Source organism: Pseudoliparis swirei, chromosome 23 (assembly GCF_029220125.1).
Source record: "Pseudoliparis swirei isolate HS2019 ecotype Mariana Trench chromosome 23, NWPU_hadal_v1, whole genome shotgun sequence".
NCBI classification, from domain to species: domain Eukaryota; kingdom Metazoa; phylum Chordata; class Actinopteri; order Perciformes; family Liparidae; genus Pseudoliparis; species Pseudoliparis swirei.
The window spans coordinates 23,755,136-23,767,593 of NC_079410.1; the positions used below are offsets into that span (position 1 = coordinate 23,755,136).

General features: G+C 45.1%; 1 protein-coding gene across 2 annotated transcripts in view; it reads left to right on the plus strand.

Annotated features, from left to right (window-relative positions):
• LOC130189057 (F-box/LRR-repeat protein 16-like) overlaps positions 1-12,458 on the plus strand; it is a 32,342-nt gene that overhangs the window by 8,747 nt on the left and 11,137 nt on the right. The gene's annotated exons all lie outside the window — the stretch shown is intronic.

Here is a 12,458-nt window from a genome sequence, read left to right on the forward strand (position 1 = left end):
AGGACACATCATAAGGACACGTCATAAGGGACACATCATAAGGGACACGGACACATCATAAGGACACATCATAAGCACACATAAGGGACACGTCATAAGGACATAAGGACACGTCATAAGAGACACATCATAAGGGACACATCATAAGGACACATCATAGGACACGTCATAAGGGACACATCATAAGGACACATCATAAGGACACGTCATAAGGGACACGTCATAAGAGACATCATAAGGGACATCATAGGACACGCCATAAGGGACACATCATAAGGACACGCCATAAGACACGTCACATCATAAGGACACATAAGGAGGGACACGTCATAAGAGACACGCTAAGGACACATCATAAGGACACGTCATAAGGACACATCATAAGGGACACGTCATAAGGGACATCATATAAGGGACACGTCATAAGGACACATCATAAGGGACACGTCATAAGAGACACGCTATAAGGGACACGTCATAAGGGACACATCAAGAGACACGTAAAGGACACATCATAAGGGACACGTCATAAGGACACGTCATAAGGGACACGCCATAAGGGACACATCATAAGGGACACGCAAGGGACACGTCATAAGGACACGTCATAAGGACACATAAGGGACACGCCATAAGGGACACATCATAAGGGACACATAAGGGACACGTCATAAGAGACACGCCATAAGGACACATCATAAGGACACGCCATAAGGGACACGTCATAAGGGACACGACACGCCATAAGGGACACATCATAAGGGACACGCCATAAGGACACATCATAAGGGACATGTCATAAGGACACATCATAAGGACACGCCATAAGGGACACGTCATAAGGACACATCAAAGGACACATCATAAGGACACGTCATAAGGACACGTCATAAGGACACGTTATAAGGACACGTCATAAGGACACATCATAAGGACACGTCATAAGGACACATCATAAGGGACACGCCAAGGGACACGTCATAAAGACACATTATAAGGACACATCATAAGGGACACGCTATATCACAGGACACGCTATAAGACACGTCATAAGGACATCATAAGGACATGTTATAAGGACACGCATAAGGACATGTCATAAGGGACACGTCATAAGGACACGTTATAAGGGACACGTCATAAGGGACACATAAGGGACACGTCATAAGGCGACACGTCATAAGGGACATGTTATAAGGACACATCATAAGGGACACGTCATAAGGACACTTATAAGGGACACGCCATAAGGACACATCATAAGGACATATAAGGGACACGTCATAAGAGGACATGTCATAAGGACACGTCATAAGGACACGTCATAAGGGACATGTTATAAGGGACACGTCATAAGGGACATGTTATAAGGGACACGTCATAAGGGACACATCATAAGGGACACGTCATAAGGGACATGTTATAAGGGACACGTCATAAGGGACATGTTATAAGGGACACGTCATAAGGGACACATCATAAGGACACGCCATAAGGACACGTCATAAGGACACGCGACATCATAAGGGACACGTCGCAAGGACACGTCATAAGGACACATATAAGGACACGTCATAAGGGACACGCCATAAGGGACACGTTATAAGGGACACACGCATAAGGACACGTCATAAGGGACACATCATAAGGGACATTATAAGGACACGTCATAAGGGACACATCATAAGGACACGTCATAAGGACACATCATAAGGGACACATCATAAGGACACGCCATAAGGGACACTATAAGGACACGTCATAAGGACACATCATAAGGACACGTCATAAGGGACACGTCATAAGGGACACGTCATAAGGGACATGCAAGGACACGTCATAAGGGACACATCATAAGGGACACGTCATAAGGACACGTTATAAGGGACACGTCATAAGGACACATCATAAGGACATTATAAGGACACGCTATAAGGGACACGTCATAAGGGACAAAGACATAAGGACACGTCATAAGGGACACGTTATAAGGACACGTCATATAAGGGACACGCCATAAGGGACACGCCATAAGGGACACGCATAAGGGACACGTTATAAAGGGACACATAAGGGACACGCCATAAGGACACGTTATAAGGGACACGTCATAAGGACATGTTATAAGGACACATCATAAGGGACACCGTTATAAGGGACACGTCATAAGGGACACATCATAAGGGACACGTCAGGGACACGTTAAGGACACGTCAAGGGACACGTCATAAGGGACACGCCATAAGGGACACGTCGCCAGAGGACACGTTATAAGGACACGTCATAAGGGACACATCATAAGGGACACGTCATAAGGACACGTCATAAGGGACACATCATAAGGGACACGCCATAAGGACACATCATAAGGGACACGTCATAAGGACACGCGCAAGGGACACGTCATAAGGACACATCATAAGGGACACGTCATAAGGACACGTCATAAGGGACACGCCATCAAGGGACACGTCATAAGGACACAATAAGGACACATCATAAGGGACACATCATAAGGACACATCATAAGGACACGTCATAAGGACACATCATAAGGGACACGTCATAAGGACACATCATAAGGACACGTCATAAGGGACACATCATAAGGGACACACGTCATAAGGACACATCATAAGGGACACATAAGGGACACGTCATAAGGACACATCATAAGACACAAGGACACGTCATAAGGACACGCATAAGGACACGTCATAAGGGACACGTTATAAGGGACACGCTCATAAGGACACGTTATAAGGGACATAATAAGGGACACGTCATAAGGACATCATAAGGACACGTCATAAGGGACACGTTATAAGGGACACGTCGCAAGGACACATCATAAGGGACACGTCATAGGGACACGTCATAAGGGACACGCCATAAGGGACACATTATAAGGGACACGCCATAAGGGACACGTCATAAGGGACACGTCATAAGGACACGTCGCAAGGAAACATTATAAGGGACACGTCGCAAGGGACACATCATAAGGACATTATAAGGGACACGTCATAAGGGACACGCCAAGGACACATAAAGGACGTCATAAGGGACACGCTATAAGGGACACGTCATAAGGGACACATCATAAGGACACGTCATAAGAGACACGTTATAAGGGACACGTCATAAGGACACATCATAAGGACATCATAAGGGACATGTTATAAGGACACGTCATAAGGACACATCATAAGGACATCATAAGGACACGTTTAAGGACACGCCATAAGGGACATCATAAGGACACGTCATAAGGGACACATCATAAGGACACATCATAAGGGACACATCATAAGGGACACATAAGGGACACGTTATAAGGGACACGCCATAAGGACACATCATAAGGACACGTCATAAGGACACATCATAAGGACACGTCATAAGGACACATCAAGGGACACGTCATAGGACACATAAGGGACACGTCATAAGGACACGTCATAAGGACACATAAGGGACACGCCATAAGGGACACGTTATAAGGACACATCATAAGGGACACGCCATAAGGACACGTCATAAGGGACATGTTATAAGGGACACGTCATAAGGGACACGTTATAAGGGACACGTTATAAGGGACACGTCATAAGGGACATGTTATAAGGGACACGTCATAAGGGACACGTTATAAGGGACACGTCGTAAGGGACACGTCATAAGGACACGTTATAAGGGACACGTCATAAGGACACGCATAAGGACACGTCATAAGGACACGTCGTAAGGGACACGTCATAAGGGACACGTCATAAGGGACACGTTATAAGGGACACGTCATAAGGGACACGTCATAAGGGACACGTCATAAGGGACACGTTATAAGGGACACGTCATAAGGGACACATCATAAGGGACACGTCATAAGGACACATCATAAGGGACACGTCATAAGGGACACGTCATAAGGGACACATCATAAGGGACACGTTATAAGGGACACGTCATAAGGGACACGTCATAAGGACACATCATAAGGGACACGTCATAAGGGACACATCATAAGGGACACGTCATAAGGACACATCATAAGGGACACGTCATAAGGACACATCATAAGGGACACATCATAAGGACACATCATAAGGGACACGTCATAAGGACACATCATAAGGACACATCATAAGGGACACGTCATAAGGACACATCATAAGGGACACATCATAAGGACACATCATAAGGGACACGTCATAAGGACACATCATAAGGGACACGTCATAAGGACACATCATAAGGGACACGTCATAAGGACACATCATAAGGGACACATAAGGACACATCATAAGGCACACGGGACAAGGACACAGCATAAGGGACACATAAGGACACATCATAAGGGACACGTCATAAGGACACATCATAAGGACATGTCATAAGGGACACGTCATAAGGACACATCATAAGGACACATCATAAGGGACACGTCATAAGGACACATCATAAGGACACGTCATAAGGGACACATCATAAGGACACGCTACAGGACACGTTATAAGGACACGTCGGGACATCATAAGGACACGTCATAAGGGACACGTTATAAGGGACACGCCATAAGGGACACGCATAAAGGGACACGCCAAGGGACACGTCATAGGGACACGCCATAAAGGACACATAAGGGACACGTCATAAGGGACATCATAAGGGACACGTCATAAGGACACATCATAAGGGACACGTCATAAGGACACATCATAAGGACACATCATAAGGGACACGTCATAAGGACACATCATAAGGGACACATCATAAGGGACACGTTATAAGGGACACGTCATAAGGGACACGTCATAAGGGACACGTCATAAGGGACATGTTATAAGGACACATAAGGGACACGTCATAAGGACACATCATAAGGGACACGTCATAAGGACACGTCATAAGGGACACATCATAAGGGACACGTCATAAGGGACACGTCATAAGGACACATCATAAGGACACATCATAAGGACACATCATAAGGGACACGTCATAAGGACACATCATAAGGGACACGTCATAAGGACACATCATAAGGGACACGTCATAAGGACACATCATAAGGGACACATCATAAGGACACGTCATAAGGGACACGCCATAAGGACACATCATAAGGGACATCATAAGGACACATCATAAGGGACACATCATAAGGACACATCATAAGGACACGCTATAAGGACACATCATAAGGACACGTTATAAGGGACACGTCATGGGACACATAAGGACACGCCATAAGGACACGTCATAAGGGACACATCATAAGGACATCATAAGGACACATCATAAGGGACACATCATAAGGGACACATCATAAGGACACGTCATAAGGGACATGTTATAAGGGACACGTCATAAGGGACACGTCATAAGGGACACGTCATAAGGGACACGTTATAAGGGACACGTCATAAGGACACATCATAAGGGACACGTCATAAGGACACATAAGGGACACGCCAAGGACACATTATAAGGACACGTCATAAGGACATCATAAGGGACACGCCATAAGGACACGCCATAAGGGACACGTTATAAAGGGACACGCCATAAGGACACATCATAAGGGACACGCCATAAGGGACAAGGACACGTCATAAGGACACATAAGGGACACGTCATAAGGACACGCATAAGGACACGTTATAAGGGACACGTTATAAGGGACACGTCGTAAGGACACATCATAAGGGACACGTCATAAGGGACACATCATAAGGGACATGTCATAAGGGACACGTCATAAGGGACACGTCATAAGGGACACGTTATAAGGGACATGTCATAAGGGACACATCATAAGACACGTCATAAGGGACACGTTATAAGGGACACGTCATAAGGGACACGTTATAAGGGACACGTCATAAGGGACATGTTATAAGGGACACGTCATAAGGGACACGTCATAAGAGACACGTCATAAGAGACACATCATAAGGACACGTCATAAGGGACACATCACAAGGTACACGTCATAAGGGACACGTCGTAAGGGACACGTCGTAAGGGACACGTATAAGGACACATCATAAGGACACGTCATAAGGGACATCATAAGGGACATGTCATAAGGACACATCATAAGGACACGTCATAAGGACACATCATAAGGGACACATCATAAGGACACATCATAAGGGACACGTCATAAGGACACATCATAAGGGACACGTCATAAGGGACACGTCATAAGGGACACGTTATAAGGGACACGTCATAAGGGACACATCATAAGGGACACGTCATAAGGGACACGTCATAAGGGACACGTCATAAGGGACACGTCATAAGGGACACGTCATAAGGACACATCATAAGGGACACGTCATAAGGACACGTCATAAGGGACACATCATAAGGACATAAGGGACATGTTATAAGGGACACGTCATAAGGGACACGTCATAAGGGAAACATCATAAGGGACACGTCATAAGGGACACGTCATAAGGGACATGTTATAAGGGACAGGTCATAAGGGACACATCATCAGGGACACGTCATAAGGGACACGTTATAAGGGACACGTCATAAGGGACACGTCATAAGGGACACGTCATAAGGGACACGTCATAAGGGACATGTTATAAGGGACACGTCATAAGGGACACATCATAAGGGACACGTCATAAGAGACACGTCATAAGGGACACGTCATAAGGGACACATCATAAGGGACACGTCATAAGAGACACATCATAAGGACACGTCATAAGGGACACATCATAAGGGACACGTCATAAGGGACACGTCATAAGGGACACGTCATAAGAGACACGTCATAAGGGACACATCATAAGGACACATCATAAGGGACACGTCATAAGGGACACGTCATAAGGGACACGTCATAAGAGACACATCATAAGAGACACATCATAAGGACACATCATAAGGGACACGTCATAAGGGACACATCATAAGGGACACGTCATAAGAGACACATCATAAGGGACACGTCATAAGAGACACATTATAAGGACACATCATAAGGGACACGTCATAAGGGACACGTCATAAGGGACACGTCATAAGGGACACATAAGGGACACGTCATAAGGGACACGTCATAAGGGACACGTCATAAGGGACACGTCATAAGGACACATCATAAGGGACACGTCATAAGGACACATCATAAGGGACACGTCATAAGGGACACGTCATAAGGGACACGTCATAAGAGACACGTCATAAGGGACACATCATAAGGACACGCCATAAGGACACGCAAAGGGACATGTCATAAGGGACACATCATAAGGGACACGTCGTAAGAGACACGTCATAAGGGACACGTCATAAGAGACACATCATAAGGACACATAAGGGACACGTCATAAGGGACACATCATAAGGGACACGTCATAAGGACACGTCATAAGGGACACATCATAAGGGACACGTCATAAGGGACACGTCATAAGGGACATCATAAGGACACGTCATAAGAGACACATCATAAGGGACACGTCATAAGAGACACGTATAAGGACACATCAAGGACACTATAAGACACATCGCAAAGGGACACGTCATAAGAGACACATTATAAGGACACATCATAAGGGACACGTCATAAGGGACACGTCATAAGGGACACGTCATAAGGGACACATCATAAGGGACACATCATAAGGGACACGTCATAAGGGACACGTCATAAGGACACGTCATAAGGACACATCGCAAGGACACGTCATAAGGGACACATCATAGGACACATCATAAGGGACACGTCAAGGGACACGCATAAGGACACGTCATAAGGGACACGTCGCAAGGACATCATAAGGGACACGTCATAAGGACATCATAAGGGACACGTCATAAGAACACGTCATAAGGGACACGTCATAAGGGACACAAGGGACACGTCATAAGGGACATGTTATAAGGGACACGTCATAAGGGACATGTTATAAGGGACACATCATAAGGGACACGTCATAAGGGACACATCATAAGGGACACGTCATAAGGGACACGTCATAAGGGACACATCATAAGGGACACATCATAAAGGGACACGTCATAAGGACACGTCATAAGGACACGTCATAAGGGACACGTCATAAGTGACACGTCATAAGGGACATGTCATAAGGGACACATCATAAGGACACATCATAAGGGACACGCAAGGAACACGTCATAAGGACACATATTATAAGACACATCATAAGGACGCAAAGGGACACGTCATAAGGGACATATTATAAGGACATCATAAGGGACATCATAAGGACACGTCATAAGGACATGTTATAAGGACACGTCATAAGGACATCATAAGGACATCATAAAGGACACGTCATAAGACACGTCATAAGGGACATGTTATAAGGACACATCATAAGGACACGCTATAAGGGACACGTCATAAGAGACATATTATAAGGACACGCTATAAGGACACGTCATAAGGACATATCATAAGGACACATATAAAGAGACACGTTATAAGGACACGCCAAAGGACACGTCATAAGAGACACGTCATAAAGGGACACGTCATAAGGACACGTTATAAGGACACGCCATAAGGGACACATCATAAGGGACACGTCATAAGGGACATATTATAAGGACACGCCATAAGAGACACGTTATAAGGGACACGTCATAAGGACACATCATAAGGGACACGTCATAAGGGACACGTCATAAGGACACATCATAAGGACACGTCATAAGGACATCATAAGGACACGTCATAAGGACACGTCATAAGGACACATCATAAGGGACACGTCATAAGGACACATCATAAGGACACGTCATAAGGGACACATCATAAAGGACACGTCATAAGGACACGTCATAAGGACACGTCAAGGACACATCATAAGGGACACGTCATAAGGACATCATAAGGGACACGTCATAAGGACACATCATAAGGACACGTCATAAGGACACATCATAAGGACACGTCATAAGGGACACGTTATAAGGGACACGTCATAAGGACACATCATAAGGACACATCATAAGGGACACGTCATAAGGACACATCATAAGGGACACATCATAAGGGACACGTCATAAGGACACATCATAAGGGGACACGTCATAAGGGACACATCATAAGGGACATGTCATAAGGGACACGTCATAAGGGACATTATAAGGGACACGTCATAAGGGACACATCATAAGGGACATGTTATAAGGGACACGTCATAAGGGACACGTCATAAGGGACATGTTATAAGGGACACATCATAAGGGACACAAGGGACACGTCATAAGGGACATGTTATAAGGGACATGTCATAAGGGACACATCATAAGGGACACGTCATAAGGGACATCATAAGGACACGTCATAAGGGACACGTCATAAGGGAAACATCATAAGGGACACGTCATAAGGGACACGTCATAAGGGACATGTTATAAGGGACACATCATAAGGGACATGTTATAAGGGACACGTCATAAGGGACACGTCATAAGGGACACATCATAAGGGACATGTCATAAGGGACACGTCATAAGGGACACATCATAAGGGACATGTCATAAGGACACGTCATAAGGGACACGTTATAAGGGACATGTCATAAGGGACACATCATCAGGGACACGTCATAAGGGACACGTTTTAAGGGACACGTCATAAGGGACATGTTATAAGGGACACGTCATAAGGGACACATAAGGGACACGTTATAAGGGACACGTCATAAGGGACACATCATAAGGGACATGTTATAAGGGACATATTATAAGGGACACGTCATAAGGGACACATCATAAGGGACATGTCATAAGGGACATATTATAAGGACACGTTATAAGAGACATGTCATAAGAACATCATAAGGACACGTCATAAGGGACACGCCATAAGGGACACGTTATAAGGACACGTCGCAAAGGACACGTATAAGAGACACGCATAAGGACACATCATAAGGGACACGTCATAAGGACATATAAAGAGACACGCCAAAGAGACACGCATAAGGACATGTCATAAGGACACGTCATAAGACACGTTATAAGGACATCATAAGGGACACGCCATAAGGGACATATTATAAGGACACGTCATAAGGACACGACACGTTAAGGACACGTCATAAGGACACGTCATAAGGACACGTTATAAGACATAAGGACACGTCATAAGACACATCATAAGGGACACGTCATAAGGGACACGTATAAGGGACACGCCATAAAGGACAGACACGCCATAAGGGACACGTCATAAGGACACGTCATAAAGGACACGTTATAAGGACACGTCAAGGACACGTCATAAAGACACGTTATAAGGACACATCATAAGGACACGCCATAAGGACACATCATAAGGGACACATCATAAGGACACATAAGGACACGCATAAGGACACATCATAAGGGACACATCATAAGGACACGCCATAAGGACACGTTATAAGAGACACGTCATAAGGACACGTTATAAGGGACACGTCATAAGAGACACATCATAAGGGACACGTCATAAGGACACATCATAAGGACACGTCACCAAAGGACACATAAGGGACACGTCATAAGGACACGTCATAAGGACACGTCATAAGGACACGTCATAAGGACACGTCATAAGGACACATCATAAGGACACGTCATAAGGGACACGTCATAAGGGACACGTCATAAGGACACATCATAAGGGACACGCATAAGGACACGTCATAAGGACACATCATAAGGACACATCATAAGGGACACGTCATAAGGACACATCATAAGGGACACGTCATAAGGACACATCATAAGGACACATCATAAGGGACACGTCATAAGGACACGTCATAAGGACACGTCATAAGGACACGTCATAAGGGACACATCATAAGGACACGTCATAAGGACACATCATAAGGGACACGTCATAAGGACACATAAGGGACACGTCATAAGGACACATCATAAGGGACACATCATAAGGACACATAAGGGACACATCATAAGGGACACGTCATAAGGACACATCATAAGGGACACGTCATAAGGACACATCATAAGGGACACGTCATAAGGACACATCATAAGGACACATCATAAGGGACACGTCATAAGGACACATAAGGGACACGTCATAAGGGACACATCATAAGGACACATCATAAGGGACACGTCATAAGGACACATCATAAGGGACACGTCATAAGGACACATCATAAGGGACACGTCATAAGGACACATCATAAGGGACACATCATAAGGACACATCATAAGGGACACGTCATAAGGACACATCATAAGGGACACGTCATAAGGACACATCATAAGGACACGTCATAGGACACATCATAAGGACACGTCATAGGACACATCATAAGGGACACGTCATAAGGACACATCATAAGGACACGTCATAAGGACACATAAGGACACGTTATAAGGGACACGTCATAAGGACACATCATAAGGACACATCATAAGGGACACGTCATAAGGACACATCATAAGGGACACATCATAAGGGACACGTCATAAGGACACATCATAAGGGACACGTCATAAGGACACATCATAAGGGACACATCATAAGGGACACATCATAAGGACACATCATAAGGACACATCATAAGGGACACGTCATAAGGGACACGTCATAAGGGACACGTCATAAGGACACATCATAAGGGACACGTCATAAGGGACACGTCATAAGGGACACATCATAAGGGACACGTCATAAGGGACACGTCATAAGGGACACGTTATAAGGGACACGTCATAAGGGACACGTTATAAGGGACACGTCATAAGGGACACATCATAAGGGACACGTCATAAGGACACATCATAAGGGACACGTCATAAGGACACATCATAAGGGACACGTCATAAGGGACACGTTATAAGGGACACGTCATAAGGGACACGTCATAAGGACACATCATAAGGGACACGTCATAAGGACACATCATAAGGGACACGTCATAAGGGACACGTCATAAGGGACACGTTATAAGGGACACGTCATAAGGGACACATCATAAGGGACACGTCATAAGGGACACGTTATAAGGGACACGTCATAAGGGACACATCATAAGGGACACATCATAAGGGACACGTCATAAGGACACATCATAAGGGACACGTCATAAGGACACATCATAAGGGACACGTCATAAGGACACATCATAAGGGACACATCATAAGGACACATCATAAGGGACACGTCATAAGGACACATCATAAGGGACACATCATAAGGACACATCATAAGGGACACGTCATAAGGACACATCATAAGGGACACATCATAAGGACACATCATAAGGGACACGTCATAAGGGACACATCATAAGGGACACGTCATAAGGACACATCATAAGGGACACGTCATAAGGACACATCATAAGGGACACGTCATAAGGACACATCATAAGGGACACGTCATAAGGACACATCATAAGGGACACGTTATAAGGGAC